Source organism: Elephas maximus, chromosome 6, assembly GCF_024166365.1.
Source record: "Elephas maximus indicus isolate mEleMax1 chromosome 6, mEleMax1 primary haplotype, whole genome shotgun sequence".
NCBI classification, from domain to species: Eukaryota; Metazoa; Chordata; class Mammalia; order Proboscidea; family Elephantidae; genus Elephas; species Elephas maximus.
In genome coordinates, this window is record NC_064824.1 from 32161491 (window position 1) to 32182253 (window position 20763).

General features: G+C 40.7%; 1 protein-coding gene across 1 annotated transcript in view; it reads left to right on the forward strand.

Moving 5' to 3' along the window:
* Positions 1-20763, forward strand: part of THSD7B (thrombospondin type 1 domain containing 7B) — a 989424-nt gene that overhangs the window by 127691 nt on the left and 840970 nt on the right. The gene's annotated exons all lie outside the window — the stretch shown is intronic.

Here is a 20763-nt window from a genome sequence, read left to right on the forward strand (position 1 = left end):
TTAAAAAAAAAAAAAATCTGTAAAATGGAGTTTGAATTGCACAGCCTTGAGGATGAAGAATAAAATCACTCCTATTTTTTTCCACACACATACAACTGTTAACATTTTTCGTATATTCTTCCAAAAAAATTTGATGCATAAATTCCCACTCATAGTTTTAATTAAATATAATATTGACTTTTTAACAAAACATATTTTCCACATTTTTATACTCTTTGTAACTGCATAATATGGCATCACAGTGTTCCATGGAGAAGGTATAACAAAGTTAATTAATCATTTTCTTACAGTAGGCATTTAGGTTCCTGTCCTCCTAATTAATATTACCACATTCCTAATTAACACTGATAATATCCTGTAGTGAGGATTGTTCCAGGGACAGTTGGTGCCATACCCAAATCCCCTGTACCTGGTTAGTTGCTGTGAATGTTGGCTGCTAATGGCTCACGACCATGCCCTTCCCCTCCTGGAAGGGTGTCCAGAGAAAGACACAACATTGATGAGGGAGGTGGGAATGATGAATAATGGGAAATGGTTGAAATAGCTGGACATGCTTAACCTAGAGAAGAAGAGACTTAACGTTTGTCGTATGGCAGAGGAATGAGGCATTCCTTAACTATGAGAGAGAGTTATGATCAAAGAACACAGCTGTTCCAGGTAGGGACGCACTTCTAGTAATGATGGGAACTATCAAAAAACGGAATGCAATGCCTTCTAGGGTATTGAATTAATTCCCTGTCATTGGACACACTCAGTTACTATAAAGGGAATTAGAAAATTTTTGAGTCCTTGATTCTTTTAAGTCCCTGATCCTTCAAATGTTTGTTCCAGTACTGTCAGTATTCTCTTTTCAACATTGGCTTCAACATTCTTTTCTTCTTGTGCTTGTGAGCTAGAAGGTTCAAGCAAAGTTGGTAGAGAGGAAGAGGAGGAGCTGGTTTAGAAAGACAATGACAAGTATTGGAAACTGTTGAAAAAGAACATCATTCCTCTAGACAAAGATATCGCGTGTTTAAAATGGTATCCTCTTAAAACTACTGATCCTCTGTAAGAATCACTCTGTTCTTGTTGCTGTGTGCCATCCAGTCAATTCTGACTCATAGCGACCCTACAGGACAGAGTCGAAGTGCCCCATAGGGTTTCCAAGGAGCGGCTGGTAGTTTCAAACTGCTGACCTTTTGGTTAGCAACCTGAGCTCTTAACTACTCCGAGAATCACTCTAGTCTGTATTTAAATAGTAGCAAAGATTTGTGGGGGTGCACTCCCTTTTCTAAGTGTTTTCATCCTTGACCTTGTGACCAATGGCATGCATTTCTGAAGCAGATGGAGGAATAAGGTGCATCTGTAGCCACAGAAACCCTGGTGGCGTAGTGGTTAAGTGCTATGGCTGCTAACCAAGAGGTTGGTAGTTTGGATCTGCCAGGCGCTCCTTGGAAATTCTATCAGGTATCTCTGCTCCGTCCTATAGGGTCACTATAAGTCAGAATCGACTTGACGGCAGTGGGTTTGGTTTTTTTTTTTTTTTTTTGTGGGTAGCCACAGAACAAAGTGATTCAAATGACCCTCAAAGTGACACATCATGTCCGTTTTGGCCTCATTAACATACAATTCCATGCAAGTATGATTTGCTCAGCTTGGATGAAGAGGCTTAGGTAGAACTTTCCCCTCTGCTTCCCAGCGAGTATTGTAAATGTTTATGGCACTGGTGTGATTATCATTTCCCAGCGATGTATTCAACACCATAGAAGTGAAATTTCTTTTTTAAACATTTGCAAGAATGCCTGTTACAGTTTCATTCTTGTCAGCTACAGAGCTCTTCCTAAGCTCACCTTGTGTTTGTACTAATGCATTTAGATCGCATCATTTTTGTTTTAATGCTTTTAAGGAGTTTCTGATGTTTCTTTCCTCTCTCTCAGATTATGGCTTTTATTTGCACAGCCATCTCTGTCTGACCTTCAGATTTCTGAGAATTTTTCCTCTTCTCCTAGTTGACAGAAAGCATATCTGTGTTGCCGTTAATATCTCATGAACATGGAGTACCAAAACAAAACAAAAAAACCCCACCAAGCCCAGTGCCGTTGACTCGATTCCAACTCATAGCGACCCTATAGGACAGAGTAGAACTGCCCCATAGAGTTTCCAAGGAGCGCCTGGCAGATTCGAACTGCCGACCCTTTGATTACCAGCCATAGGACTTACCACTATGCCACCAGGACTTCCGAACATGGAGTAACACACAGCAAATAGCAGATCTCTACGAAGTTATATTTTGAATTTTGATAGAAAATTATTATGGTAAAACATATTTATTTGAAGTCTCAGGTATTTTGAGAATGGGATGGTACACGGAAGGCTTCCTGAAATTTATTCTTAACTCTGAAAAATTGGTAATTATTTTGAGAAATTCTAAGGCACTGGATATGCCAAGACTGTTAGCGCAGCGGATGCGAGCCATTCTTTTTCTTTAGAATTTGTTGTTGTTAGGTGTGTTGAGTTGATTTCTGACTCATTTCCACCAGAGCAGAACTGCCCCATAAGGTTTCTTCGGCTGTAATTTTTATGGAAAGCAGATTGCAGGACTTTTTCCTGAGGAGCTGCTAGGTGGGTTCAAACTGCCAACCTTTTGGTTAGCAGCTGAGTGCTTAACCGTTGAGCCACGAGGGCTACTTAAGGATTTTACATAATCATCAATTACTATTTACTTATTAAAACATCTATTGACATTTTGTTTTCCGTGTACCATCCCATTCAAAAAAGTTTCTGTCCTCAGGGGCTTTAAGACCCTCCAATAATATACCTATTGGTGCGCAAGCCAGCTTTGGAATTTGCGACAGTCTGGAAAGTGTCATAAAAGGTGTAATGTTGGCAGGGTGAATGTTAGGTGCCTAAAAGAGCATATGAGAATGAAAGTTTTACAATGTTTTGGGGGGCCCATAATCGAGAATTTATTTTTTATGTGTTTGAGCTTACTGGCTTACCTAGCCCATTTCTTTTGTTGTTGTCCATTGTAATTTAATGCCTTGCTCTACCTATTCAGTTCATTCATTCATTCAGCATTTACTGAGCGCCTACTGTGTCTAGATGTCCAAGTGCAAGCTAGGATTTACAAAATGAAAAAATAAACACGACTCCTGCCCTCAAGGAACAAACTTTTGTTTTGCCATCGGAGTCCATAGGAACATGGTCGGGGTTTGTGAAAATGCACATTTTTAACAGTGTGGAATCCCAAGGAAATCAGTTCATGCATGCCAAGGATAAAAGAACACGGTGGTATTAATTAAACACCGATCTCAGCCATCCACTTGGCTGGCCCTAATGGGCCACTACTAACACTCAGTGGACAGTTCAGTAGTTACTGTTGGCTCATTTGCCTTCCTTCAGCCCTTAGCTCTCTGCAGTGTACAGCTGCTTCCACTTGGCTCCCCAAGGACTGCATACAAACCAAGGAACGTGTTCCCATTCCTGCATTTCTCCCATGGACCTTCCCCCTCCTCCATTCTCACATTTTTCTTTTCTTATAATGAAGAGTAAAAGGTTTAAACATACTTGCAAGAGTGAAGTAGTTTCAAAGAATATATTATATAATAAATAGTTTTAATGAACTCTGGGTAACAGTAATACCATTTCACAGAAGAGATCTGTCCTATTGCAGTTTAATTAAAATCTTCCTGCTGATGGAAAGTTCTCTCTCTGGTGTTTTCTTTAATGCATTCACGATGCATCTGTCTGGGCTCCCTTGCTAGAGATATCTTTCATTATAATCCACTTATCTAAGTTTGTAATTAAACTTCTAAATGTAAAATTTCCAGTGGCAAATTGCCAAGGTACCCAGTGAACTTTTCATCTTTCTCTGAGAGAAATCACTCTTTGAAAATTTTGAGCTTGTGTTTTAGCCAGTTTATAATTTTTAAAGAGTGTATACACACACATACACACTTTAATGGTATGATATACTAAAGTACATTAGTCATGTAGAGCAGGTTTTTATTTAGTATCATCAATTTCTGCCTGTTTCTGTAAAACTGGAGGTAAATTGTATTGATTGGAGGAACATATTACACTTTTTTAGGGAAGGAAAATGATAAATGAAATATATTTCAAGACAACTGCCTTCAGGCTTTGCTGATTTATTTAAACCACCTAGAGGCAATAAAAAAAACAGTTGGAGGTGCTAGTAGAAAGAATATATTTTGGTTCCTATCGGTCAGGAATATTCTTGCAACTTTCCTTCTGGTATATGCAGTATATAAGGTAAAAAAAAAAAAAAAAATCTAAAATACCTTTTGCATTTTTACTTAATTTGGAATGTTCTCTTTCAGATAGGACTCCATTCTTTTGAGTAGAGATGAGACAGGATGAAAGTAAATTCCATCACATCTCCCGAATTTAATAAACAACTTTTTAATGGTCGGTCAATACCCAACCATAATAAATGAAACTTATAAAAGATAATGGAAGAAACAGCTAGAAAATTTCATAGATTTATAAACATGATATTATTTTTGTGTCAACTGTGGACACATTTTTCAATAAATGTTGCTTTGCAGCAAAAGATGCATAATTAATCAAGAAAACACAAAGCTCTATTTGCAGTTTAGCTGGATAGTTCTCCTGACATTAAATATTTAGAACCTTACATTGCACAAAATATTAATGAGTAATTAAGTCTTTTCTAATTTCGAAGGTCAGCAACATTTCAGAACAGGATGTTACCTGGTTCACACCTTCTAGTTATCCTGAATTCTTAGAGTAACCAATAAATATAAGTCCACATAAAGTCATTCTCTCTGTACATTCATATATGTGATATTATTACATATTACATATATTAAACATAAATTTGTTTATTTTGGGTAAAAAAAAGTTATCAAATTCTTCCCTGAGGCTTCAAGGAAAATGGACTATAGACTAAGACCGTGAGGTCTCTCTTTTATTTCCTAGGATGCCTATAGAAGATTATTATTAGATCAAGTTCATTATCCTTTCTAGAATTTAAGACTTTCAAATCTAATGCATTTTGTTTTCATAATTAACCTAAGCTCCTCTGAAAAAGAGATTACATGTATTTTATTCTTTCTTTAGTGATGGTGTTATGTTTTCTCGTATTATCCCCATTAAACTGTTTAACTTTCATTTTTTTCCTGCTTTATGAAATAGGAGATTATTTAGATCCTCCCATATATATAGAACTTTCTCTATTCTTCTGGTCTTTTGGGGTGGGAGAGTGGGATGTTTGTAATTTATAAGTAGGAGAACATTTTCAGGTATTTACCATAACCCAAATGATTTTCAGGGTCTCTTAATGACTAAACTTCCTGAGCACAGAGGTGAGAATTGAGAGACTCAAACCAAGAGAAATTCTTAAAATGATGAAACTTACTGTTGGCCTGCAAAACCTACTTTGGAGCCTGTTAATGAGATAACCTGTCAGTGCTCTCAATTTCAATTTTTTTTTTTTTAAATTTTTATTGTGCTTTAAGTGAAAGTTTACAAATCAAGTCAGTCTCTCACACAAAAACTTATATATACCTTGCTGCATACTCCCAATTGCTCTCCCCCTAATGAGACAGCCCACTCCCTCCCTCCACTCTCTCTTTTCCTGTCTATTTCACCAGCTTCTAACCCCCTCTACCCTCTCATCTCCCCTGCAGGGAGGAGATGCCAACATAGTCTCAAGTGTCCACCTGATCCGAGAAGCTCACTCTTCTCCAAGCATCCCTCTCCAACCCATTGTCCAGTCCAATCCATGTCTGAAGAGTTGGCTTCAGGAATGGTTCCGTCCTGGGCCAACAGAGGGTCTGGGGGCCATGAACACCGGGGTCCTTCTAGCCTCAGACAGACCATTACGTCTGGTCTTTTTATGAGAATTTGGGGTCTGCATCCCACTGCTCTCCTGCTCCCTCAGGTGTTCTCTGTTGTGTTCCCTGTAAGGGCAGTCATTGGTTGTAGCTGGACACCATCTAGTTCTTCTGGTCTTAGGCTGATGTAGTCTCTGGTTTATGTGGCCCTTTCTGTCTCTTGGGCTTGTAATTACCTTGTGTCCTTGGTGTTCTTCATTCTCCTTTGATCCAGGTGGATTGAGACCAATTGATGCATCTTAGATGGCCACTTGCGTTTAAGACCCCAGATGCCACTCTCCAAAGTGGGATGCAGAATGTTTTCTTAATAGGTTTTATTATGCCAGTTGACTTAAATGTCCCCTGAAACCATGGTCCCCAAACCCCTGCCCCTAGTACGCTGGCCTTCGAAGCATTCAGTTTATTTAGGAAACTCCTTTGCTTTTGGTTTTGTCCAGTTGTGCTGACTTCGCCTGTATTGTGTGTTGGCTTTCCCATCACCTAAAGTAGTTCTTATCTACTATCTAATTAGTGAATACCCCCTCCCTCCCTCTCTCCTTACCCCCTCTCATAATCATCAAAGAATATTTTCTTCTCTGTTTAAACCATATCTTGAGTGGTCTTATACAATATTTGTCCTTTTGCAACTGACTAATTTCACTTAGCATGATGCCTTCCAGATTCCTCTATGTTATGAAATGTTTCACAGATTCATCACTGTTCTTTATCAATGCATAGTATTCCGTTGTGTGAATATACCATAATTTATCCATTCATCCGTTGATGGGCACCTTGGTTGCTTCCATCTTTTTGCTATTGTAAACAGTGCTGCAGTGAACATGGGCATGCATATATCTGTTCGTGTAAAGGCTCTTATTCTCTAGGATATATTCCAAGGAGTGGGATTGCTGGGTCATATGGTAATTCTATTTCTAGCTTTTTAAGGAAGCGCCAAATCGATTTCCAAAGTGGTTGTACCATTTTACATTCCTATAGGCAGTTCATAAGTGTTCCAGTCTCTCCACAGCCTCTCCAACATTTATTGTTTTGTGTTCAATTTAAATTATTTTTGTGGTAAACTAAACAAATTGTAGTGACCATTACATTTGATATGACAAACACACATATTAATCAATTTTTTTTTAAATCTTTTTTTGCCCTGAATTCAGAGATTGGCCCCCTGACAATCTTTCACTGAAGCAGATAAGCATTTTGTAGTAATGGCTATTGTTGAATAACAATCCAAGGAAGGTCCTAAGATGAAATGTAGGAAACCATATGTTTTAGAATTCATTTATTTTAGATAAATTTTGTTTTCTTTGATATCATAATTTTATTCCCTTCCCACAAGGGTCATAAAACTTAATGTTTGTGGGCCATTTTTGTGCATTAGAAAAAGTAAATGATTCTTTGTTCATCTAAGAAACTTGGAAATATAATTCTTTTCAAATGAGAATCAACCCTTTTAGCTGTATCTTAACTTGTAGTAGTGTGTTTCTCTGTGTTAGATAAGACTCCATTACCTTTATGTTTTTGGTATGTTTTATATGCTGGCATTCTCGAAATGATTTTTTAATTTTTTGAAATAATCACATTTTCCAGGTAGATGAGCTTTGCTATCCATCTGTCTTCCATTGTGTGCTGAAGCACCTTCTTCAAAATTATAGTTTAAGATAGAGTAAACCTGACTAGGAAAAATTAAAAAAATATATATAGACTCAATAATCCATTCACTAATTTAGCAAATAGTTATTGAACATCTACTGTTTTCCGGTCAGCACACTGGGTACTGGGGTTATAACAATGAACGAGACAAGTACTTACATGCTAGCAAAGAAGATGAAAATAAACAAATCATCCAGAAGAGATACACTAGATTGTCAGGGATCGATATTTTGTTCAGTCCTACAAACGATCAAACAAAGAAACAAACCAACAGGCAGTGGATAGGATAGAAAGTGACGGCAGGCATGCTGAATGAAAATCGAGTGGTCTGGGAGTATGGGACTTAAAGCCTGGGACTAAATAAGATCACCTGGGGAGTGAGCAAAGCTGGAGAAGAAAGCAGTCTGAGGACATACCAACTTAGAGGTCAAAATGTGAGAGGGTACTAGGAAAGGAGGCTGAGAAGAAGTGGCCAGTAAGAAATTAAAAAAAGAAAAAAAGTGAGAAACTTTGATGTTTTCGTCCCAAGTAAGGAAAGTGATTAAAAGAAGGGAGTGGTGGAAGATTTGAGGGTAATGAAGAAATGATCTTAACATTGGAAGAATGTGTCTATGATACCTTCAGAAGCAGGGAGGGGTTAGCAACGGCATAGAAGGTAAAATCAAACCAAACCCATTGCCATTGAGTCAGTTCTTATGCATAGCAACCGTATAGGACAGAGTAGAACTGCCGCATAGAGTTTCCAGGGAGCCCCTGGTGGATTTGAACTGCTAACCTCTTAGTTAGCAGCCTTAGCACTTAGCCACTATGCCACCAGGGTTTCCGCATAGACGGTAGCTAAACAAATATTTTCTTACTTCAGACTCTGTCTGTATGATTTGTTCCTGTTGGGGAACCTGAAGCAGCTTACCAGAGTAATTACTACCTTTCTCCTTTATTTACAGTTCATCATAAATGAAGCACCCTTTTTTTTTTTTTAATGAGAATGACACGTATGAAAAATGACATCAGATGTGGAGACTAAATAATGCATGTATTACCTGAAGAAGCCAACATGGTGAATAAGCCAAGCTCACCTGCATAGAAACGGAACAGCCATGTTTGGGGTTAGCACAGAGTTTCAAGGTGTTGTTTGAAACACATGACAAGTTTTGTTCAATCTGTAAAAGTCAGAGAGAGAGACACATCATACAAATATGTCTGTCTATAAATAGACCCAATGCATCTAGTGACATGGATACTGTAGGAGTTAGAGTCGCTTTTAGCTCATGTACCAGAAGGGCTAAGATGTAACCTTGAAGGCTAAGGTGCACCTGACCCAAGCCATGATATTTTCAGTCACATCACATGCATATGAAAGCTGGACAATGAGTAAGGAAGACTGAAGGGGAATTGACGCCTTTGAATTGTGGTGCTGGCGAAGAATATTGAATATACCATGGACTGCCAAAAGAATGAACAAATCTGTCTTAGAAGAAGTACAACCAGATGCTCCTTAGAGCGAGGATGGCAAGACTGTGTCTTACATACTTTGGACATGTTGTCAGGAGGGATCAGTCCCTGGAGAAGGACATCATGCTCGGCAGAGTACTGGGTCAGTGGAAAAGAGGAATACCCTCAATGAGGTGGGTTGACACGGTGGCTGCAACAATGAGCTTAAGCATAGCAACGATTGTAAGGATGGCTCAGGACCGGGCAGTGTTTCTTTGTGTTGTGCATAGGTTCGCTATGAGTCGGAACCAACTCGACAGCACCTAACAACAACAACAACAACAACCAGAAAATACAAAAAAAATGGCTTAAAAACAAATGGGTTTCCTTCTCTCACAAAACAGGAAGTCCTGAGGTTGGCAATCTAGGAATCTAGGAATCTAGGACAGTCACTGCAGTGCTGTGATGTCATCAGTCTCAGGCTTGTTCTTTTTCTCTGCTCCATCAGCCTTAGTGGGGGCATCATCCCCACGGTCTCTAGATGGCTCTGGTAGCTCCAGGCGTTGCGCCTGTTTTCCAGGCAGGGAGAATGGGAAAGGGACAACGACAAAGGACTACACTTTGTCCCTTGGGTCTTTCTATTTTTATTGGAGAAGAGAAGCACCTCCCACACCTCCTACACCTCTCTTCCACACTCCTGCCTACAAATCTTTGACCAGAACCCTGTCACATGGCCATGCTAACTGCCAGGGAATTTGGGAATGTGATTTTTTAAAAAATAGGTTATGTGGCCACCCTGAAAAATTGTAGTTCTAGAAGAAAGGGTGAATATAGTAACGTCTGAGAAAGCTCAGCTGCTAACCAAGAGCTCAGCAGTTCGAATCTACCAGCTCCTCCTTGGACACCCTATGGGGGCAGTTCTGTTCTGTCCTATGGGGTTGCCATGAGTCAGAATCAGTTTGACAGCAGTGGTTTTTTTTTTTTTTTTCTTCTTCTAGGTTTCCACAAGTATCAAGCTGTAGGTTTGAAGCTTTTGGAAAGCCTGTTTCAAACCTTCTATCGGTTATGTCCTGTAGCAAGTTTGTCCAGAGATGTGTAACGTATTTGTATGGACATTTGGCAAAAGAATTCTGTGTCTGTAGTACATGATATAAATAAACTTAGTGCAGTTACTAATACAGCAAAATGAAAGGCACATTGATTGCATATTTTAGGGTATGTATGTCTGCACCACATGCTTGCATGATGTGAGTTAAGATTCCTGGGTACATGCAGAACCACTCAGGCTGAGTCTGCAGAAAGAGGGGCATTGAGAAAGAGACTGGCTGCTGAACGGCCTCAGAAAGTTAGTAAACATTGTGTCCTTGCCAGGTCAGAGGTTACTCCCTCATGAAATAGAGATGATAATAGCCTGTTTTCTTCTTTACAGGGTCCGTGTGAATCTTTAACAGGGCTCTTGGTACAGAGTGCTTTTAGCTCTTCAGAAATATGGCACAGAGTCACAAGATTGGGAGGCTGAAAAATCATCTCCCATTCCTTTGCCGCAGGGCAGATTGCATGCAGACCGTTCCTTAAATATTGCTGGAGTTAGGGCTTTTCTAACTGTTGAGAGGGACGTGGCAGTAGTGAAATGACAGCCCTTAGTGAGCGTTCACTCTCTGGCAGGGGCTGGCCTACTAGCTTCACATCCATTGTTTTATTCCACCCCTACCCACCCCTCCAGGGGCCATTGGATGACTGTCCTCCTCACTTGCTAGGTGAGGACCCTGAGGACTCAAGGTCAGGTGACTTTCCAGGGTCCACCATGGTATGATGTATTGAAACAATTGGAATTGTGATGTCAGGCCTCTTTTGAGGCACAGCTTTGATGCTTTCTGGCTTTTGTTTCCTTGGAATCGTTATTTACATCTCAGCGATCAGTCTCCTTTTCATCTGAAAAATAGGAATAATTATTCATGATATTGTTGTTAGCTGCCATTGAGTCAGCCTGATTCATGGCAATACCATGCACAAGGGAATGAAAGGCTGTGTGGTCCTGCACCATCACCATGATGGGTTGTAGATCAGGCCATAGTGATCCGTAGGGTTTTTATTGGCTGATTTTTGAAAGTAGATCACCAGGCCTTTCTTCCTAGTCTGTCTTAGCCTGGAAGCTCCACTGAAACCTGTTTAGCATCATGTTGTTTTTAGGTGCCATTGAGTTGGCTCCGACTTGTAGTGACCCTATGTACAACAGAATGAAACACTGCCCTGTCCTGCACCATCCTCATAATCATTGCTATGTTGAGCCCATTGTTGCAGCTCCTGTGTCAATCCATCTTGTCCAGGGTCTTCCTCTTTTTCACTGACCCTCTACCTTACCAAGCATAATGTCCTTCTCCAAGGACTGGTCTCTCCTGATAACATGTCCAAAGTACTTGAATGATGTCTCGCCATCCTCGCTTCCAAGGAACACCGTGGCTGTACTTCTTCCCAGATAGATTTGTTCATTCTTCTGGCAGTCCATGGTATATTCAATATTCTTTGCCAACACCATAATGCAAAGGCATCAGTTCTTCTTCAGTCTTCCTTATTCGTTGTTCAGCTTTTGCATGCATATAAGGTGACTGAAAATACCATGGCTTGGGTCAGGAGCACCTTAGTCCTCAAGGTGACATCTTTCTTTTTGAACCCTTTGAAGAGGACTTTTGCAGCAGATTTGCCCAATGAAATACTTCTTTGATTTCTTGACAGCTGCTTCCATGGGCGTTGATTGTGGAGCCAAGTAAAATGAAATCCTTGACAACTTCAATACTTTCGCCATTTATCATGCTGTTGCTTATTGGTCCAGTTGTGAGAATTTTTGTTTTCTTTATGTTGAGATGTAATCCATACTGAAGGCTGTAGTGTTTGATGTTCATCAGTAAGTGCTTTAGGTCCTCTTTGTTTCAGCAAATTAGGCTGTGTCATCTGCATATTGCAGGTTGTTAATATCGTTAGTCAGAACAAGGCCAGCGGCTGACAGCAGAACAGACCATCAATTGCTAATACCCAGAGCCAGTGCCGTTGAGTTAGTTCTGACTCATAGCAACCCTATAGGACAGAGTAGAACTGCCCCATAGAGTTTCCAAGGAGCACCTGGCAGATATCTAATTGCCGACCCTTTGGTTAGCAGCCGTAGCACTTAACCACTGTTTTACCAGGGTTTCCTCAATTGCTCATAGGCATGTTCAAGTTGAAGCTGAAGAAAACTAAAGTCCAGGAGAGCCAAAATACGACCTTGAGTGTATTCCGTCTGAATTTGGAGACCATCTCAAGAATAGATTTGACACATTGAACACTAATGACCAAAGACCAGACGAACTGTGGGGTGACATCAAGGTCATCTTACGTGAAGAAAGCAAAAGGTCATGAAAAAGACAAGAAAGAAGGAAAAGACCAAAATAGATGTCAGAAGAGACTCTGAAACTTGCTCTTGAACATAGAGTAACTAAAGTACGTGGAAGAAGTAATGAAGTAAAAGAGCTGAACAGAAAATTTCAAAGGGCAGCTCGAGAAGACAAGGTGAGGTATTAAAATGAAATGTGCAAAGACCTGGAGTTAGAAAACCAAAAGGGAAGAACACACTCAGCATTTATCAAGCTGAAAGAACTGAAGAAAAAATTCAAGCCTCAAGTTGCAATTTTGAAGGATTCTGTAGGCAAAATATTGAATGATGCAGGAAACATCAAAAGAAGGTGGCAGGAATACACAGAGGAACAAAACAATTGTTTGATGGTCAGCCATTTCAGGAGGTAGCATAAGATCAAAAAGTGATGGTACTGAAGGAACAAGTCCAAGCTGCACTGAAGGCATTGGTGAAAAACAATTGAGATGTTTCAACAAACAGATGCAGCCCTGGAGGTTCTCACTCGTCTATGCTAAGAAATTTGGAAGACAGCTACCTGGCCAACTGACTGGAAGAGATCCATTTGTGTGCCTATTCCAAACAAAGGTGACCCAACAGAATCCAGAAATTATCAAACAATGTCATTAATGTCACATGCAAGTAAAAGTTTGATGAACATAATTAAAAAATGGTTGCAACAGTACATTGACAGAGAACTGCCAGAAATTCAATCCAGATTCAGGAGAGGATGTGGACTGAGGGATATCATTGCTAAAGTCAGGTGGATCTTGGCTGGCAGCAGAGAATAGTAGAAAGGTGTTTATCTTTGTGACTATTCAAAGGCATTCGATTCTGTGGATCGTAACAAATTACTGATAACATTGCAGAGAATGGGAATTCCAGAACACTTAATTGTGCTCATATGGAACCTGTACAGGGACCAAGAGGTGGTTATTCGAACAGAACAAGGGGATACTACATGGTGTAAAATCAGGAAAGGTGTGTGTCAGGGTTGTAACTTTTCACCATACTTGTTCAATTTGTATGCTGAGCAAATGATCCGAGAAGCTGGACTATCTGAAGAACGTGGCTTCAGGATTGGAGGAAGTTGCATTAACAACCTGAGATATGCAGGGATTTTTAGCAGCATATCAAGATGCAAACCTCCACTGACAGATGGCTGGTGGCTGCACAGGAGGTGTATTGGCTGGGAGTCCTGCATGGAAGGTGAGAATTCTCTGGAATCACCAATTACCTCTACTCATAGTATTATTGGAGGAGTAAGTGAACTTCACTTACTTACATTTCACTGATACGTAAATTGCCTTGCACAAGCTTCCCAGACAACCCACGCAGGGCTGTAAAAAAATCTACATTTTCAAGGATATGAAAAATTCCTTGTGTTGGTATTCGGTTACAACACTCATCTCCGTTGTTCCTGAGGAAGGCCATTGAGATATCTTGCAAACAACTTTCTACGTCTGTGACCTTGGGCTTGGCACTTAACTCTCCATGCCTCAGTTTCTTCATCTCTAAAATGAGGAATAATACGAACGACTACTTCATAGCGATGTAGTGAGAATTAAAGGAAGTGCTTAGGTCAGTAGCTTGTATATAATAGCACATTCCAAAGATGACATGGGATGCATAATATTGCATTCAGAACTTAGGCAGGTAGCTGGGGACAGGGAAATGCTTCTGAGATTTCTCCAGCAGTATTTAGTTAACAGTGGGCAGCGGTGGTTCGCTGGTAGAATTCTCACCTACCAGCCTGGAGACCCAGTTTGATCCCCATCTACATCTCCTCATGTGAGGCCACTATCCACCTGTCAGTGAAGGCTCGTGTGTTGCTATGATGCTGAACAGGTTTCAGTGGAGCTTCCAGACTAAGATGGACTTGAAGGAAAGGCCTGGTGATCTACTTTCAGGAATCAGCCAGTGAAAGACCTATGAATCATGACAGTCCAATCTGTCACTGACCATGGGGATGGTGCCGGACCAGGCAGTGTTTTGGGGTCACCATGAGTTGAGGTTGAACTTAACGGCAGCTAACAACAACGTTTAGTTAAAAATCACTTCCGTTGGAGTTGCCCTCCTGACAGTCGAGTCAGTCTCAACAGTGGGGGCCATCTCCTCCAGATGAGCCCCGTTGATCAGCCATCTTTCTTCACCATCTTCTCATCTTCTCTGCAGAGGTGCCATGAGATGGCACTGTGGGGATATGCAGAGTCACAGTTAGCTTTTCTCCCACTCATTGCTGTTCCTTCAGACTAAAAGCAGCTCGGAAGGGGTTTTCATTTTATTTTTAAGTTGTATACCTTTTAAATATTCAGGAACTTCAACTTTAAGGACACATTTGAGGGAAAATGAAATGCATATGAAGTGTAAGACACATTTTCCACGGTTTGAATGGACTTTAAAATGATTAGAAAACAGGTTCAAGGGAGAAGCTGTGTTTATTTCTCTTAGTATTCATCACTTTAGAGTTAACATTGCAAATATGCTTTGGATGATAAGATATATAGTAAATACATTGATTTGGAAATTCAACAACCTTCATTAAATGAATTATTCATGCCATCATGGGTAGCACATATTTCCTGCACAGCTTATATATTTTATATCATAGTTACAGAAAATTTCCATTTGTGTTATACAAACTGAAGGGTGGAATCTATTAATTGTTTCTTGTTTTCTCTCATTCTGTTTATAGTGAACTCTTGTGTAGCTTCTCAAGTGATGGATGCTAGAATGAGACTCAGTGTCTTCCAAAGAATAATTCCATGAGTTTTGGGCTTTTGGGAGAAAGAGAGACAACATGGCTTAGTGGAGTTAGACAAGCCTGGGTTCAAAGTCCATCTTGCTCCTGCTGCTAACTCAGGAGAGGCCTAGTTATGTTGTGTGTGTAAGAATACAGGATGGTGAATGGTGGAAACTCCATCAAAGCTAGTTTCCTGTGATCTGCCCTCAAACTTAGGAAAAGGGATGTAATGGGGCATTACAGAGTTTTAGGAAAGGTAGGTAGTAAAAACATGTGGCTGTTCTTTAGGAGTAGGGTTGCTGTAGCATACTAAATTGAGAAGGTTTTGCTCATTCTCTAAGGTCTTTACTCCAGATTTTTTGGTCAAGAACAGCCTTAGGTTTCCCACTGGCACTCTACCTTGTAAGTCAGTGAGAACCTGGAGATAGGGAGGCCCAGGAGGTTCCTCCAGCCACTCTGCCCAGGGATTTTATACTGAGTGTGGGATTCTTTGATGTTGTTAGATGCTATGAAGTTGGCTCCCAACTCATGGCAACCCCACGTATGAATGAATAAAATGCTGCCTGGTCCTGTGCCACCTCCATGATTGATTGCGAATTGGATTGTTGTGATCCATCGGGTTTTCACTGGTGGATTTTCAGATGTAGATTGCCAGACCTTTTTTTCTACTCCTTTTTAGTCTGGAAACTCTGTTGAAACCTGTTCAGTATCACAGCAGCACACCAGCCTCCACTGACAGACAGGTGATGCCTTCCTATGAGGTGCGTTGGCCAGGAATCAAATCCTGGCCTCCTGCATGGAAGAAGAGAAATCCATCACTGAACCACCACCGCGCTCATTGTTGAATGCCTTAGGGGAACACAAGCGGAACTTTAAAGACATCAGGACTCTGCAGAGTCACTGCGGGGCTCTAGACTGTTGAGGAAGCCTAAGAGGAGACCGAGGCTCACAGCAGTCTGTGTTAAGTTTGATACTAATGATTTTCATTGGCAATTAAAACCCCCCAAATTGATACTAAATTAATTTACTGGAAACTTACAATCCAGCTATGTAGACAAAACATTCATATGAATTCTTAGCTAATCATTTCGGTTCAGGGCGATCTCACTAGAACTCCTAATCCTTTTAAATCTCATTTTGCCTTCCCACCTACAGCCATTTGAGGTAGAGAAAATATGCTTTTGGCCATCCTTCTTTCCAGTTTTTTCATGACTTGAGTATGTTTTTAGCTACACTGGATGCATGTCTCCTACTAATGAGAATGGACAAAGTCATTTCCTATACCCTGGAGATTTCACGTCATGAAGAGGAGTATTCTCAGTAGACAGCTGGTCCTACTAGCTAATTATTAACTGTGGAAATCATAGCTTTGGATCAACTACCCTAAAACACAAATCATCATTTTTATTAAAAGTCCTCACACTGAATTGACTTAGATTCCTCATTATACAGAAGACCAACTTATTTGGTTTCCCAGAAATATATTTTTCAACTAATTTGTTTTATGGCATTCACTAGGAAGTTATTCAATTATGGGGGTATCATGGATTGAATTGGGTCTCCCCAAAACTTGGCTATGCCATGATTCCCAGTATTGTGTGATTGGCTATCATTTTGTCATCTGATGTGATTTCCCTATGTGTTGTAAATCCTATCTCTTATTATGTTAATGAGATAGAATTAGCAGTAGTTATGTTAATAAGGCAGGACTCAATCTGCAAGACTGGATTGTGTCTTAAGCCAATCTATTTTGAGATATAGAAGAGAGAAGTGAGCAGAGAGACATGAGGACTTCCTAACATCAAGAAAGCAGCACTGGGAGCAGAGTGCATCCTTTGGACCCAGGGTTCCTGTGCAGAGAAGCTCCTAGACCTGTAGACAATTGATGACAGGGACCTTCCCCCAGAGCCAGTGGAGAGAGGGCCTTCCTCTGGAGCTGACTCCCAGAGTTCAGACTTTTAACCTACTAGACTGTGAGAGAAAAACTGTTAAAGACATCCACTTGTGGTATTTCTGTTATAGCAGCACTAGATAACTAAGACAGGGGCAACATGTAGATTTTTTTTTAACTACCTCAATGGAGTAATTGGCAATGAGATTTTTTGAAAAATGTCTAGACTAAAATCTTTTTATTAAACCTCTCCTATGCAGAATTTGGGGCAGTAACCACTCATTGTTTTGTGTGTGCTGGAGAAAAGAGTTTGTTGGTTTCCGAGGAAAATAATGGCTTAAGGTATTTTCTGACTGCACTTTTCAACAGAAATGGAATGGCCATCCATTGAGACAAAAGACTTAAAAACTAGTTATGACCAATCAGCTTTGACTCGTGGTTACCCCATGTGTGTCAGAGTAAAATTGTGCTCCATCGGAGCTTTCAACACTGACTTTTCAGAAGTGGATCGCCCGGCTTTTCTTTCAAGTTGCCTTTGGATGGACTCTAACTTCCAACCTTTCTATAAGCAGCCAAGCAGTTTAACTGTTCGCACCACCCAGGGACTCCACAAAAGTCTTTAAAATGTCATGGTACCATTCCCTGCCCATCCTTTACTATGTTACTTCTTAAAGCATATGGTTTTATCATTAGAAGCTTGAAATATTTGTAGTCTAGAGATTGTGTGAAATAATTAACAAATGGTTGTTTGTGCAATGGGCAAAAGTGCCTCCTCTAAAGGGTCAGAATTCACATCATACGCAGAAACTAACTTATATGGAAGCATGTGGGTGGGAGCTGAGATTCCAGAGCTTCTGGCTGGAAGAGGGATCCCTTTCTTACACAAACCCACACCTGAACCCATGGCCTTGTACAATTGGTGGCGCAGGCACTGACTGGTACACACACATGCCCATGGCTGCACTCTATTCCCAGCCATTCTCTGGGGGTCTCCTGAGTTCTTCTCTAGCTCTTCCATCTCTGAATGTGACCTAGTCTCCTCACTTGGAGCGTAGAGGGATGGGTATAGAGTGTGTTTCCTGCCAGTGATGTGGGTGTCTGTGAACACTGGAGTGTGCAACATCCTGCGTGTGCATGCACGCTGGGCAGCTGCCCACTGGGGCCCTCAAAAAGGTTTCGTGGCCAAGAACAATTCAGGTCGTGTAATCATATGCTAACTTAGGGTAACTTTTTCTGATTCATACAGAACTACCATAAGAGCTAACAATTGCCTTAGAATAAACTATGATTTTAACATCTTTCCATGCTGCTCAAGCTTCAGCAGAAACACAACTGTGATGAATCACCTTTGGATTTTGCTACGAGGAAATGTGGCCAGTTCAGTTTTCTCAGGTGGGGGTTTCAGAACTCTGTTCTGCAGGGCTCCAAGGATTCCATGAAATTGTCTAACAGGCCACTCTTCAGGGACGAACAGTCAAACAAGTGGATCTTAACCTGTTTCAGCCAGAGCACTCCATCTTTACTGTGCTAGATATTGTCATGCAGTATAGAAATTTGATGGCTACTAAAAAGTTTGAATGCCCCCTTTCCGAGAATTCTCTTCAACCCTGGATCAAGTCAGGGCACCAGGGAGCTGTGTACTCGAATTTCATTGAGTGACTCCTTGTACAATCGTTTTTTACTAATTTACATCCTGCCACTGTACCCTTGGAGTGTTCCAGGAGCGCCATGAGACTCCGCTCTATACAACTTGTCTTTGTTTTATAATGAAGGGATGCTGTTTAGGATGTCGCTCAGCACATCATACGTATTTTTGAGGACTCCTGGGGTGAATTCCATCAGTCCTTGGTAGCAGGGCAATGGCTTCTCCTGAAAAAAAAAAAAAAGTAAATTTTAATCCTATGCACGTGATGACCACAGAGGCCTTTTTTTCCCCCTTTTGGTCACTAGGAAGCTCACCTTTAATAATTTTGTGGGCATAATCTTAGGGACAACTACTCCTTCCTTTCTCAATCCTTTTTCCTCCTATAACCACATCTTTTTATATTTTTCCTAGTATACGTATTTTGGTAAGTTATCTCAAATCTCCTTAACTCCAGGTGAAATTTTCTTAGTATCTTCTGGAAAACTACCTGGATAGGCATATCAGACTTAATATATTCTAAAGTAATTTTTTTTTTTTGTCTTCTTTCTCAAATCTGCCCCTTTTCCTATTTTCCCTACTTGGTGAAAGGGATTCTGTTAGCTCAGTGGTCTAAGTTCGCAGTCTTGCTGCCTTTTTTATCCTCTCTCTCTCCCTCATAAAGCACGTGTGGTTGTTAACCAGGTCCTTTTAATCCAGCGTCTGAACTGCCTGTCAGATATCTCTGAGCCTTTTATTTTTCATTTTATTGTGCTAGTAGGAAACCCTGTTGGTGTAGTGGTTAAGTGCTATGGCTGCTAACCAAAAGGTTGGCAGTTCGAATCTACCAGGCGCTCCTTGGAGACTCTATGGGGTAGTTCTATTCTGTCTAATAGAGTTGCTATGAGTCGGAATCGACTCGATGGCATCGGGCTTTTTATTGTGCTAGTACATGTTCTCATCCGTACTTGCCTAGACTGTTCTACTGGCTGACCTTGATTTTTTTTTTTTATATACCAGTAATCCATTATGCACAATATGCTAGTTATTTAAAATCATTTGCTGTTTTATTATTATTTATAGAATGAAGCCCCAATCCCTCACATGGCATTCAAGGCCGTTTATAATTTAGCCCCCCGTCTCTGCTCTAAATCTCACCTCTGCTCATTCCTCTCTCCCCTTTGTGTCCCTCACAGCAGCCCACTCACCAGGTCCCACATGTAAAATACATTCCAACAGCTTGCTTTTCTCCCTGCCTGACATGCACTTCCTGGCTCCTGCAAGCAACTTATCTTCCAGAAGGCTCTTCTCAAATATTACATTGTGTGAGGTTTTCCTCTCTCTTTTCTCACCACAGAAGAACTAATTTTCTCCACCTTAGTCTTTCCATCTCACTTTTTAATACTGCTGTGATAGCATTCCTTGTCAGTTTTGAACTTTGCAGTGTATGTATGTCTCACCCCCCAAATTGTGAGCTCCTCAAGAAGTTTGGCTGAGCAGTTGTTACTAGCTGCTGTTGAGTTGGCCTTTGGCTCATGGTGACCCCATGTACAACAGAATGAAAAGCTGCCTGTCTTGTACCATCCCCATAATTGTTTGTGATTGAACCATTGCGATCTATAGGGTTTTTACTGACTGATTTTAGAAGTAGATCACCAGGCCTTTCTTCCTAGTCTGTCTTAGTCTGGAAGCCCTGCTGAAATCTGTTCAGCATCAGAGTAACAAGCAAACCTCCACTGACAGATGGGTGGTGGCTGCACATGTGATGTGTTGGCTGGGAGTCAAATGCAGGTTTCCGTCATGGAAGGGCAAGAATTCTATCACCGTATCACCAATTCCCCTGGCTGAGTAGAAGGAAGGAAGATGACAGGTATCTTCAACCCTGCTTACGAAAATTAAAGCAAACTGTCTAAGGGAATGTGGCATCCAAAGAACTGCAGATAATTTCAATGGCTAAGGAGTGAAATGTTTTAGAAGAAGTGCAGCCAGAATGCTCCTTAGAAGCATTTTAAGGAGGGAAATGTCTTGGAAGAAGTGCAGCCAGAATGCTCCTTAGAAGCAAGGATTGGGAGACTGCATCTTGCATACTTTGGACACATTGTCAGGAGGGATCAGTCCCTGGAGAAGGACATCATGCTTGGTAAAGTAGAGCGTCAGCAAAAAAGAGGAAGACCCTCAACAAGATGGATT